Genomic DNA, 11851 nt, shown 5'->3' on the forward strand with positions numbered 1-11851 from the left:
GAAACGGCCTGGGAGGATGGCCTCTACCAAAAGTACTCCTGCCTCTAGATGAGGTACCGCTGGACTCACCGGAATGATGAGGTCTCTTGTCAAACCCCTGACCTCCCTGAGTAATAACCATTTCGACTCGTCTGGCGACATTAGCAGCCGCCTAAAAAGAAATCTCACTCCTAGTCTCCTTAGCCATCTGCAATCTGATAGGCTGAGCAAGTCCATCAATAAACCTCCTCACCATTTCTCTCTCGGTGGGAAGCAGAAGAATGGCATGACGGGCCAAATCCACAAAACGAGTCTCATACTAAGTAACAGTCATACTGCCCTGCTGGAGACGCTCAAACTGACGGCTATGCTCCTCTCTCAATGTGATAGGCAGAAACTTCTCTATGAAGAGCTTAGAGAACTTGTCCCAAGTAAGAGCAGGCGGCCCAGTTGGTCTGGTCAACAAGTAATCTCTCCACAATTTCTTGGCGGAACCATTCATCTGAAATGGAGCAAAATCGACCCCATTGGTCTCCATTATACCCATGTTCCGTAGAACCTGGTGACAACTGTCAAGATACTTCTGGGGATCCTATGAAGGAGCACCACTGAAATGAACAGGAAAGAACTTGGTAAACCTATCCAATCTCCATAAAGCCTCAGAAGACATAGCTGGCCCTACGACCTGTGCCGCAATAACCGGCTGAACTAATCCGACTAGCTGAGCTGCTGGAGCCTGATACTGGGGAGCTATCTGCTCTAGAGCGGGAGTGGTGGGAGTCTGGGCTCCTTCTCCAGCCTGAGAGACTGCTGGTGCCATGGGAAATGCGCCAGTCTGGGCCACACTCTCCATAAGGCCCACCAAACGGACCAAAGCATCCTGAAGTACTGGGTAGCAATGAACCCCTTCGGAACCTGAGCTGGTCCGACAAGAACAGTCTGGGCTGGAACCTCCTCGTCAAGCTCTGTCTGAGGCTCCACTGCTGGAGCTGCTGCTCGGGCCCTAGTCTGACCCCTGCCTCGGCCTCTGGCACGGACTCGGCCTCGACCTTTGCCCCGCGTAGGAGCTATCACTGGAGGCCCTGGCTGCTGCTCAGCTGAGGAAGCGGTACGTGTTCTCGCCATCTGCAAGAGAATAGAGTAGAAGAGTTCAATCAGTATTGAGAAAGCAAAATCGCACGACCGAGAAGAATATAAGTGAAACTTGTTCCTAAACTTCATAGCCTTTGGAAGATAAGCACATACGTCTCCGTACCGATCCTCCAGACTCGACTAAGCTTGCTCGTGAATCGTGAGACCTAGGCAACCTAGTGCTCTGATACCAACTGTCACGACCCAAAATTTTTCACCGACGGGACCTTGATGGCGCCTAACATTTCACTTGCTAGGCAAGCCAACGTTAGAGAATCATTAAACCAATTCCTTATTCCTATTTAGTAATTAACAATAATTAACTAAGATAAAATATAATAAGTGCAGAATATCATAAAACTGTATTAATTACTGCCACCCGGATTTGGTGTCACAATTCACAAGTATTCTAGAATTTACTACAAGTAATAGTCTGAAAGAAATACAACTGTCTGAATGAAAGAAACAACAGGGCATAAAAGATAGACGGGGACTTCAAGGTCTGTGAACGTTGACAGATCTACCTTGAGTCTCCGAACAGTGGACCAATAACAAAATCTCGATCAACCTGAGTCGGTATCAAAATTTGCACAGAAAGTGCAGAGTGCAGCATCAGTACAACTAACCCCATGTACTGGTAAGTGTCGAGTCTAACCTCGATGAAGTAGTGACGAGGCTAAGGCAAGGCACCTACAAATCAACCTGTACAATTTAACAGTGTATATACAAATAATAGAAATGAAGAACTAAACAGGAATTGTCGGGAGGGGAACATACTGAGGGGAATACAAGATAAAGAACTACAATAGAATGATCACCGGAGTAGTCAATATACCATGAATCAAAAGGAATAGTGAATACAGTAAGGAAAAATGCATGGCATCACCATTCGTGCTTTTACTCTCAATCTCACCATAAAATTAATAGAAACGGCACGACATCACCCTTCGTACATTAACTCTCATATCATGGCACGACATCACCCTTCGTGCATTAACAATCACAATATGGCACGGCATCACCCTTCATACTTTTACCCTCATATCATGGCACGGCATCACCCTTCGTGCATTAACACTCACAATATGGCACGACATCGCCCTTCGTGCATTAACACTCACAATATGGCACGACATCACCCTTCGTGCATTAACACTCTCCCTTACCATAATGCAATGCATAAATAATAACAGGGAGATAGAATAACAAGTAAAAACCTTACTTCAACATTTCGTTTTATAATATCAATCTCAAATTTGAAATAAAAACTCAATTATCACAAGAAAATCCGTAAACATGAAAAGAACGATAAATTGAATAGTACTAGTATAACACTTAGCAATTTGGCATAGGAAAGAGACAATATAAGGGGAAAAAAGAAACATGGAAAACAGATAAATTGGCAACGCATAAGTACTCGTCACCTCACATATACGCCGCTCACATGGATTTCACTTAGCAAGTAATCTAAGGTTCCTAATTTCCTCAAGTCAGGGTTAGACACAACACTTACCTCGCTTTGAAGGCCACTTAATTCTCAATCACAGCTTTTTCTTTGGAATTCACCTCCAAACCACTCGTATCTATTCAAAAATGACTCAATAATATCAAATATTACTAAAGGAATCAATTATATTGCATAAATTAAATTTTCCAAATTTTCCTCCAAAAAGTCGAAAAATCGACCCCGGGCCTGCTTGGTCAAAACCCGAGGTTCGGACCAAAATTCATTTACCCATTCACCCCCGAGCCCGAATATATAATTGGTTTTGGAATTCGACCTCAAATTGAGGTCTAAATTCCCAAATTTCCGAAATTCCTAGTTTCTACCCTAACCCCTAATTCTACCATGAAAGCTATAGATTTTTGGTTGAAATCTTGTTATAAGATGTAAAAGATTGAAAGAAAAGAGTTAGGAATCACTTACCTATGATTTGGGGAAGATTTGGTCTTTGGAAAATCGCCTCTTTAGGTTTAGGGTTTTGAAAATATGAAGAATGGATAAAAAATCTCGTCTAAGTCCCTTTTACTCAGCTGCAGGTGTCGCAATTGCAACATGAGCTTTGCAAATGCGAAGCTCGCAAATACGAAGGAACAATCGCACCTGCGATGCCCTTCAGAATCCCGCTACCTTCGCAAATGCGAGGAAAGTGTCGCATTTGCGACCACTGAACCTCGCAAATGCGAGTAGATGTTCGCATTTGCGAATCTGCCCTTCCCAGACTCCCTTAGCAATTGCGAAGGTAACCTCGCAAATGCGAGAACTGCTGGCCCAGGCTTCTGATCGCAATTGCGATGAAAGCCTCGCAATTGCGGACCCTATTATGTTCGCATTTGCGATGCCTAATCTCGCAATTGCGAGATCAAAGGCCTGCAACAGGTTCAGTTATACCAGCAAAATTTTCTAAGTTCAAAACATCCCGTGACCTATCTGAAACTCACCCGAGCCCTCGGGGCTCCAAACCAAACATGCACACAAGTCTACAAACATCATACGAACTTGCTCGCGTGATCAAATCGCCAAAATAACACCTAAAACTACTAATTTAACACTAAATCCAATGAAATTCTCAAGAACACTTTAAAATTAATATCTTCTCAACTGGACGTCCGAATCACGTCAAATCAACTACGTTTCTTACTAAATTTCACAGACAAGTCTTAAATATCATAATGAACCTTTACCGGGCTCCGAAACCAAAATACGGACCCGATACTAACAATGTCAAATATCAATCAATTCTTAAAAATAATTAATTTCCAAACTTTTAATTTTCATCAAAAATTCATAACTCAAGGTAGGGACCTCCGATTTTAATTCCAGACGTACGCCCGGGTCCCATAATTCGATACGGACCTACCAGGATTGTCAAAGTACGGATCCGGGCCCGTTTACCAAAAATATTTACCGAAGTCAACTAAAATCAACTTTTAAGGCAAAAATTCTTATTTTCATTAGTTTTCAACATAAAAGCTTTCTAGAAAACTGTCCGGACTACGCACGCAAATCGAGGAGGCTAAAAATAAGATTTTAAAGGCTTAAGAGTGCAGATTCGAGTTCTAAAATATAAGATGACCTTTTGGGTCATCACATATATTAGCTGGGATAGCAAAAACTTCAACAAAAATTACGATGGTAATTCAAAACCCCAACTGGTCAATGCAACAAGAAATTTTAAGGCATGTAAAAAGGAAGTTCAGAAACATGAAATTCAGCTAAAATTCCAATAAAAACACTTACTTTAGGAGTAGAATAGCCAAGTTTTGGGTTGAATCCTAACTGTGACTCAATATCAGCATGGCGGCGGTGGGCGGAGGGAGTCAAATCCGACGAGGGTGGTCTGAGGAACCTTTCAAAAATAGCCATAATAAGGAACATAGAGATGAGAATAGCAGTGGCAACAAAACCGAAAGAAACAGCATTCACAGCACTCACCAAAAAACGACCTCAAACCACCCTAAAAAAGAAAACTTACCGGAGATGGAGAGGAGTCCTCATGCCGACGACGGCCCCTTGGGTTGAGTGCCGACGACGCCGGTGAAGCGGGAATTTGCTGAGAAAGAGAAAGAGAAAGGTGAAAGAGAAAGGCGTGAGTGAGACGGAGAAAGAGAAAAGAGTAAAAAAAGTTAGGGCTTTTGCTGAGAAAGGCGTATTTATTGATAGAAAAAAAAAATCTAGATAATGACCCATAATTTTTGTGAGAAAGACGTGTTTATTTAGAATCTACCATGTAATAATATAAACAAAAATTAATGACCCATCATTTTGGTGTAATTATTAATTTATAAGCTAATTAATTATCACTGATACACTTCTACGTAATGTAATTACCAATTTACAATGTAATCGAACCTAACATTACTTAATGATACTAGCTAATTAATTATTAATATTAATTAACGATGCAACTAATATATTTCTACTTACTTTAGTTATCAATTTAAGATAATTAAATAATCACTAATATTTTTCATGTATACCATTAATAAATTTTTACTTAGTGTATAATTAATAATGTATAGGCTAGTAAATCACTAACATTACTTAAGGATATGTCCTTAGTGCGTACACTTCTACTTAGTATAATTATCAATATCTATAAGCTAATTGTAACTATTACACTTTTATACTTAAAGTAATTATCAATTAATTGCATAATATAGTATAGTATAGTATATATATATATATATATATATATATATATATATATATATATATATATATATATAACAATAACAACAACCCAGTAAAATTCCACCAGTGGGGTCTGGGGAGGGTAGAGTGTACGCAGACCTTACCCCTACCCCAGCGGGGATAGAGAGGCTATTTCCGGGAGACCTTCGGCTCAGAGACAATAGATATGTGACAACAAAACACAAAAAAATAATCAGCAATGTGAGAGACAGCAAATAAATGAAAAGCAGTAACACAAATATTATGCAAAAGTGTGAAACACAACATAAATCGCTGGCAGTGCTAGACAAAACACTATCATACTCGTCGGTACAAAGAGGGAAACCGGGACAAATAGGAAAACCGCTCGACTACCCTTTAACCTACAACCCTAATGCTCGATCTCCACACCTTCCTATCAAGAGCCATGTCCTCGAAAATATGGAGCCGCGCCATGTCCTGTCTGATCACCTCGCCCCAATACTTCTTGGGCCTCCCTCTAGCTCTTCTCGTACCTGTCAAAGCCAACCGCTCACACCTCCTAACCGGGGCATCTAGGCTTCTCCTCTGCACGTGTCCGAACCATCTAAGTCGCGTTTCTCGCATCTTGTTGTCCACCTGAGCCATGCCCATCCTCTCCCGAATATCTTCATTCCTAATCTTATCCAGCCTAGTGTTCCCATACATCCATCTTAACATCCCCATTTCTGCTACTTTCATCTTCTGAATATGTGAATTCTTGACTGGCCAACACTTATCCCCATACAACATGGTCGGTCTAACCACCGCTCTATAGAACTTACCTTTGAGTTTCGGTGGCACATTCTTGTCACACATGACTCCAGATGCTAACCTCCATTTCATCCACTCGACTCCAGTACGGTGCGTAACATTCCCGTCGATCTCCCCATCTCCCTGGATAATTGACCCTAAGTACTTAAAACTTTCTCTCTTGAGGATGACCTGTGCATCCACCCCACTCCAGTACGGTGCATAACATCCCCGTCGATCTCCCTATCTCCTTGGACAATTGACCCTAAGTAATTAAAACTTTCTCTCTTGAGGATGACCTGTGTCTCAAGCCTAACTTCCACAGCCGCTTCCCCCGTCACGTCGCTGAAATTACATTCCATATATTCCGTCTTAGTCCTACTTAACTTGAAACCTTTAGACTACAGGGCCTGCCTCCATACCTCCAGTCTCCCATTAATGCCACCTCGCGTCTCATCAATCAGAACTATATCATCAGTGAACAACATACACCATGGCACCTCTCCTTGGATATGGTGTGTCAGTGCGTCCATCGCCAGGGCAAATAAGAACGGGCTGAGCGTAGATCCTTGGTGTAACCCCATAACCACCGGAAAAGGCTCTGAGTCACCTCCCACAGTCCTAACCCGAGTCATAGCTCCATCATACATATCCTTTATCGCCCTAATGTAAGCCACCGGCACACCTTTCACCTCCAGACACCTCCAAAGGACATCCCTGGGGACCTTGTCATACGCCTTCTCTAGGTCAATAAACACCATATGCAAATCCCTCTTCCTATCCCTATATTATTCCACCAACTTCCTGATAAGGTGGATAGCTTCCGTAGTAGAACGAATCGACATGAACCCGAACTGGTTTTCCGATATAGACACCGCCCTTCTTATCCTCACTTCCACCATCCTCTCCCAAACTTTTATTGTATGACTTAGTAACTTGATACCCCTATAGTTGTTACAATTCTGGATATTATCTTTGTTCTTGTACACTGGAACCATTGTACTCCACTGCTACTCATCAAGCAACCTCTTCGTTCTGAAGATAACACTAAACAACCCAGTCAGCCACTCCAAGCCTGCTCTACCCGCAGATCTCCAAAACTCTACTGGAATCTCGTCTGTTCCGGTTGCTTTGCCCCGACTCACCTTACCCATCGCACGCACGACCTCCTCGACCTTAATACACCTACAATACCTAAAGTTGCGGTGGCTCTCGGAGTGCCCCAATTGCCGTAACACGATGTTTCCATCCCCCTATTCATTCAGAAGTTTATGAAAGTACGACTGCCGTCTTTGCCTAATTTGGGCCTCTTCCATCAATACTCGACCATCCTCGTCTTTCATGCACCTCACTTGATCTAGGTCGCGAGCCTTCTTCTCTCTCGCTTTGGCCAACCGAAATAACTTCTTGTCCCCACCTTTTCCCCCAAGTTCCTCATACATCCGACCAAATGCAGCAATCTTAGCCTCTGTGACCGCTAATTTCGCCTCCTTCCTAGCCTCCTTATATCTTTCTCTGTTCGCTCTCCTCTGATCCTCGTCGGTGCTCTCTACTAACTTAATGTAAGCCGCTTTCTTGGCTTTCACTTTACTTTACTTTGGATCACGTCATTCCACCACCAGTCACCTCGGTGCCCACCAGAGTAATCATTTGAAACTCCTAACACCTCTCTCGCTGCCTCCCTTATACAGTCTGTCGTCGTCGTCCACATAGCACTAGCGTCCCTACCACTTTTCTAGGCACCCATAGTCGTCAGCTGCCCCTCCAACTCCCGCACATTATCCTTAGACAAAGCTCCCCACCTGATCCTCGACTGACCCCGTACAAACCTCTTTTTCCTCTTCATCAAGATACCGACGTCTATCACCAGGAGCCTATGTTGAGTTTTGAGGTTCTCACTCGGGATCACCTTGCAATCCTCACACAACCCCCTATCGTACCTCCTGAGGAGGAGATAGTCAATCTGAGTCTTAGCCACCATACTCCGAAAAGTAACCAAATGTTCCTCCCACTTCGGAAACATAGAGTTCAAGATCACCAACTCAAAAGCTCTAGCGAAATCCAACAGTGAGGTACCACCCCCGTTCCTATCACCAAAGCCGAAGCCACCGTGCACCTCACCATAGCCACCAGCAGACGACCCAATATGACCATTGAAATCCCCTCTTATGAATAGCTTCTCTGTAGGCGTAATACCTCGCACCACCTCATCCAGCGCATCCCAGAAGCGCCTTTTAACCTCCTCGTCCAAGCCCGTTTGTGGCGCGTAAGCGCTAATGACATTCAGAGTGCTCCCTCCAACTACTACCTTAATTGACATCAATCTATCACTCACCTGCCTAACTTCTACCACCGACTCTCTGAGCTCCCTATCCACCAAAATGCCCACTCCGTTCTTGCCCTTCACGACTCAGGAGAACCACAATTTATACCCGTCTACATTCCTCGCCTTCGATCCTACCCACCTAGTCTCCTGCACACACGCTATATTGACCCTCCTCTTCTGGAGAATCTTCGCCAGCTCTATAGACTTACCTGTCAACGTCCCTATATTCCATGATCCAATTCTCAACCTATGAGCGACCATGTTCCCTTTACCCCCTCTGGGCCCCGTCCCACCCCCTGACCCTTGCCCTACCCCCTCCCCACCTCCCCGAGGACATGACCCTATTCTGCCATTACAAACCACAAACTCTATATCTACGAAGGTCTAAAAATGAGAAAGAAAATAAAATACCACACATAACAACAAAGGGAGCAAATAGTAACTACAAGCCTACTACTAGACTGACTAGACTAGTACGAAATACTACGGCAACAAAGTAATTAACACATGAGACAGAGAAACAGGAGGTGAGAGGTACCAATTCCCGCGAATAGAACCTGAAACTTTCGACTTGGTATACTCCCGATGCTCCGGAACCCGGCGTATAGTTGCTGCTCTACTACTTGTGCGTGTGCACCTCCCTACCGCTGCCAAATAGCCACAAAAGTGATACCTGCAAAACACACAAACACCCACGGAACCAAGGGACCATGGTTCAAAGAAATCGCAGTTTATGAACAAATTCGCCGGAGCCGGAGCAAGAGACCGGCGAGGAGTTCTTGAATGCGTAAATGAATCGCAGTGCAATAAAAAAATCCTTGGGATTTTATTTTTCAGATCCCAAAAGATAGCAAACCAATCTTCACAAATCCCTACTATCTAGCCGTAATCTCACACCGAAAACACAAATGCGTAAAAGCTAAAAGCCCAACAAGGAAAAATGAAATTAAAAAGGGTAAAAATTGTATATACACAAAGACACAAAAGATGTATATATAGTATAGTATAATATATATACTAAGTGTATAGTATATAAGCTATATTCGATATAACATTAGTTGTTGTTGTTGTTGTATATATAGTATAGTATAATATATATACTAAGTGTATAGTATATAAGCTATATTCGATATAACATTAGCTATATTAAGATCTCTCTCTCTCTCTCTCTCTCTCTCTCTCTCTATATATATATATATATATATATATATATATATATATATATATATATACACACACACACATATATATATATATATATATATCCAAATCAATTTTAAAACACACACACACACACACAATATATATATATATATATATATATATATATATATATATATATATATATATATATATATATATATATATATATATATATATTAAATATTGTTTATTTAAAAGCTATTTATTATTTACACACACACACAAATATTAATAAATTTATATTTTAATTATTTTAAAATCGATTTTTCGACTGAAATCGGTCAGAAATATTTAATTATAACTTATTTCGGTTGGTTAATTAAATATATATAATTTTTGGTTTGGGCGGGAATTAATTATTTCAAACTTTCCGACCGATTTCGGTCGGAAATTTGGAAGATTTTAATAAATAATTATTTTTGTACATTATATACACGTATGACCAAATATTTGACCAATTTCGACCGAAATCGATCGGAATTTTTATTTTTTTGCTGTCAGACAATTTTTGTTGATTTTTGCGACCAAATACTTTTTCAGACTTATTTCGGTTGGAAAGCCTTGGTCGAAAATCACCTGATTTCTAGTAGTGATTTCAAATAGTAAATATTCATTGGCAAATATAGACAAAGCACACGTAAGCCTTTACTGCTCTAGTTATTTGCTAAGGGAGACTATGTGCAGTTTTCTAAGGTTTCAGGACTGCAAGCTAACTTAAGCAAGCGCTCCATTTATTTTGGAGGAGTAACACAAGAAGTAAGAGGAGAGATCTTATTCTATTTGGGGTTTTCTACTGGTGAACTACCATTCAAGTATCTTGGAATTCCCCTGTCTTCTAAGAAAATCTCTTTAATCCAGTGGCAACCTCTTATAGAGAAAATCATAGCAAGAATTTCCTTGTGGACTGCAAAAAAAACTAACTTATACAGGAACGGTGCAATTAGTACAGACTGTTGTCTTTGGTATGCAAGCCTATTGGGCTCAATTATTCATGATTCCTGTCAAAGTGCTTAAAGCCATTGAAGCTTATTGTAGAAGCTACATATGGTCAAGGTTCCAATGTAATAACCAAAAAAGCCTTGGTAGCATGGGAAAAAATCTGCACACCTATGACAGCTGGAGGCCTGAACCTAATTAACTTCAAACTTTGGAATACAGCTGCTATAGCTAAGTCTTGTTGGGATCTTGCTCATAAAAAAGATAAGTTGTGGATCAAATGGATTCACATTTACTATATCAAGACACAACAATTTTTCAATGTTCAAGTGCCGCAACAAGTTTGTTGGATGGTTAGGAAGATACTTGAAGCTAGACCTATCTTGGAGCTAGTCCAATTCAATACTTCATCAGGAAAGAGCCTAATTAGGATTATCTATATGCAGCTCTTGGGTAATCTTCCTAGGGTGGCATGGAAATGTATGATCTTTAACAATGATGCCAGGCCAAATTTACTATGTGGTTGGCTCTACAGGGGAAGCTTTTAACATCTGATAGGCTGACAAAATGGGGTCTTACTGTGAGTACAAACTGTGTGTTATGTCAGAGGCATGCTGAAACAAGAGACCATATTTTTGCTGAGTGAATTTACTCAATTATTGTGGAACAGGTTACTAAAGTGGTTAAATGGGAAGGCATACAATGCTAGAAGCTGGGGCCATCACTTACAATGAGCTGTGACAAACTCCAAGGGAAAATCTCAAGCAGCAAAGCTATTCAAATTGATATATGCTGAGTGTGTCTATAGCATCTGGATTGAAAGAAACCAAAGAGTGTTTGAGCATAACAGCAGAGGATGGGAAAACATAGCAAAAGAAATTGCATACTTGTGTAATGTTCCAGCCCCCACTAGAATCAGGAGTATAGTACAACATTTAATATTCTAGTTTGGTTACTATTTGTTTAGATGTCACTGTGTAAATTTTCCTTGGATAGCTAGCTGTGTTGGCTAGGCTATGATTTTGTACAGATTGTGGGACTCGTCTAATAAAAAGAAATAAAAAGAAAGAAAGAAAATGATGACAACAAGTTGCAATAATGAAGTGAATGGCTGGAAAAAAAAGTTTGACAACTCGCAAAGCAAATGGCATATGCAAGTATTTTGATTGGCTAAAAGTTTGGCAAGCAACAAGTTGCAATAATGAAGTGAATGGCTGGAAAAAAAAGTTTGACAACTCGCAAAGCAAATTGCATATGCAAGTATTTTGATTGGCTAAAAGTTTGGCAAGTTTTGCTATAAATAGCAGGCTTCGTTCTTCATTTAAGACGCA

At 41.0% G+C, this 11851-nt stretch overlaps 1 long non-coding RNA gene across 1 annotated transcript; it reads right to left on the bottom strand.

The window, feature by feature from the left end:
• Nucleotides 1-1452: 1452 nt before the first annotated feature.
• LOC107766531 (uncharacterized) lies at nucleotides 1453-11548 on the bottom strand. Its single transcript, XR_012699442.1, has 6 exons — nucleotides 11408-11548; nucleotides 11250-11331; nucleotides 8920-9054; nucleotides 4587-4664; nucleotides 4352-4460; nucleotides 1453-1800 (listed from the first exon to the last, which is right to left on the bottom strand). It is a non-coding gene; the product is annotated as an uncharacterized LOC107766531 (long non-coding RNA).
• Between the last annotated feature and the right edge of the window lie 303 nt (nucleotides 11549-11851).

Source organism: Nicotiana tabacum, chromosome 15, assembly GCF_000715075.1.
Source record: "Nicotiana tabacum cultivar K326 chromosome 15, ASM71507v2, whole genome shotgun sequence".
In the NCBI taxonomy this organism is placed as follows: domain Eukaryota; kingdom Viridiplantae; phylum Streptophyta; class Magnoliopsida; order Solanales; family Solanaceae; genus Nicotiana; species Nicotiana tabacum.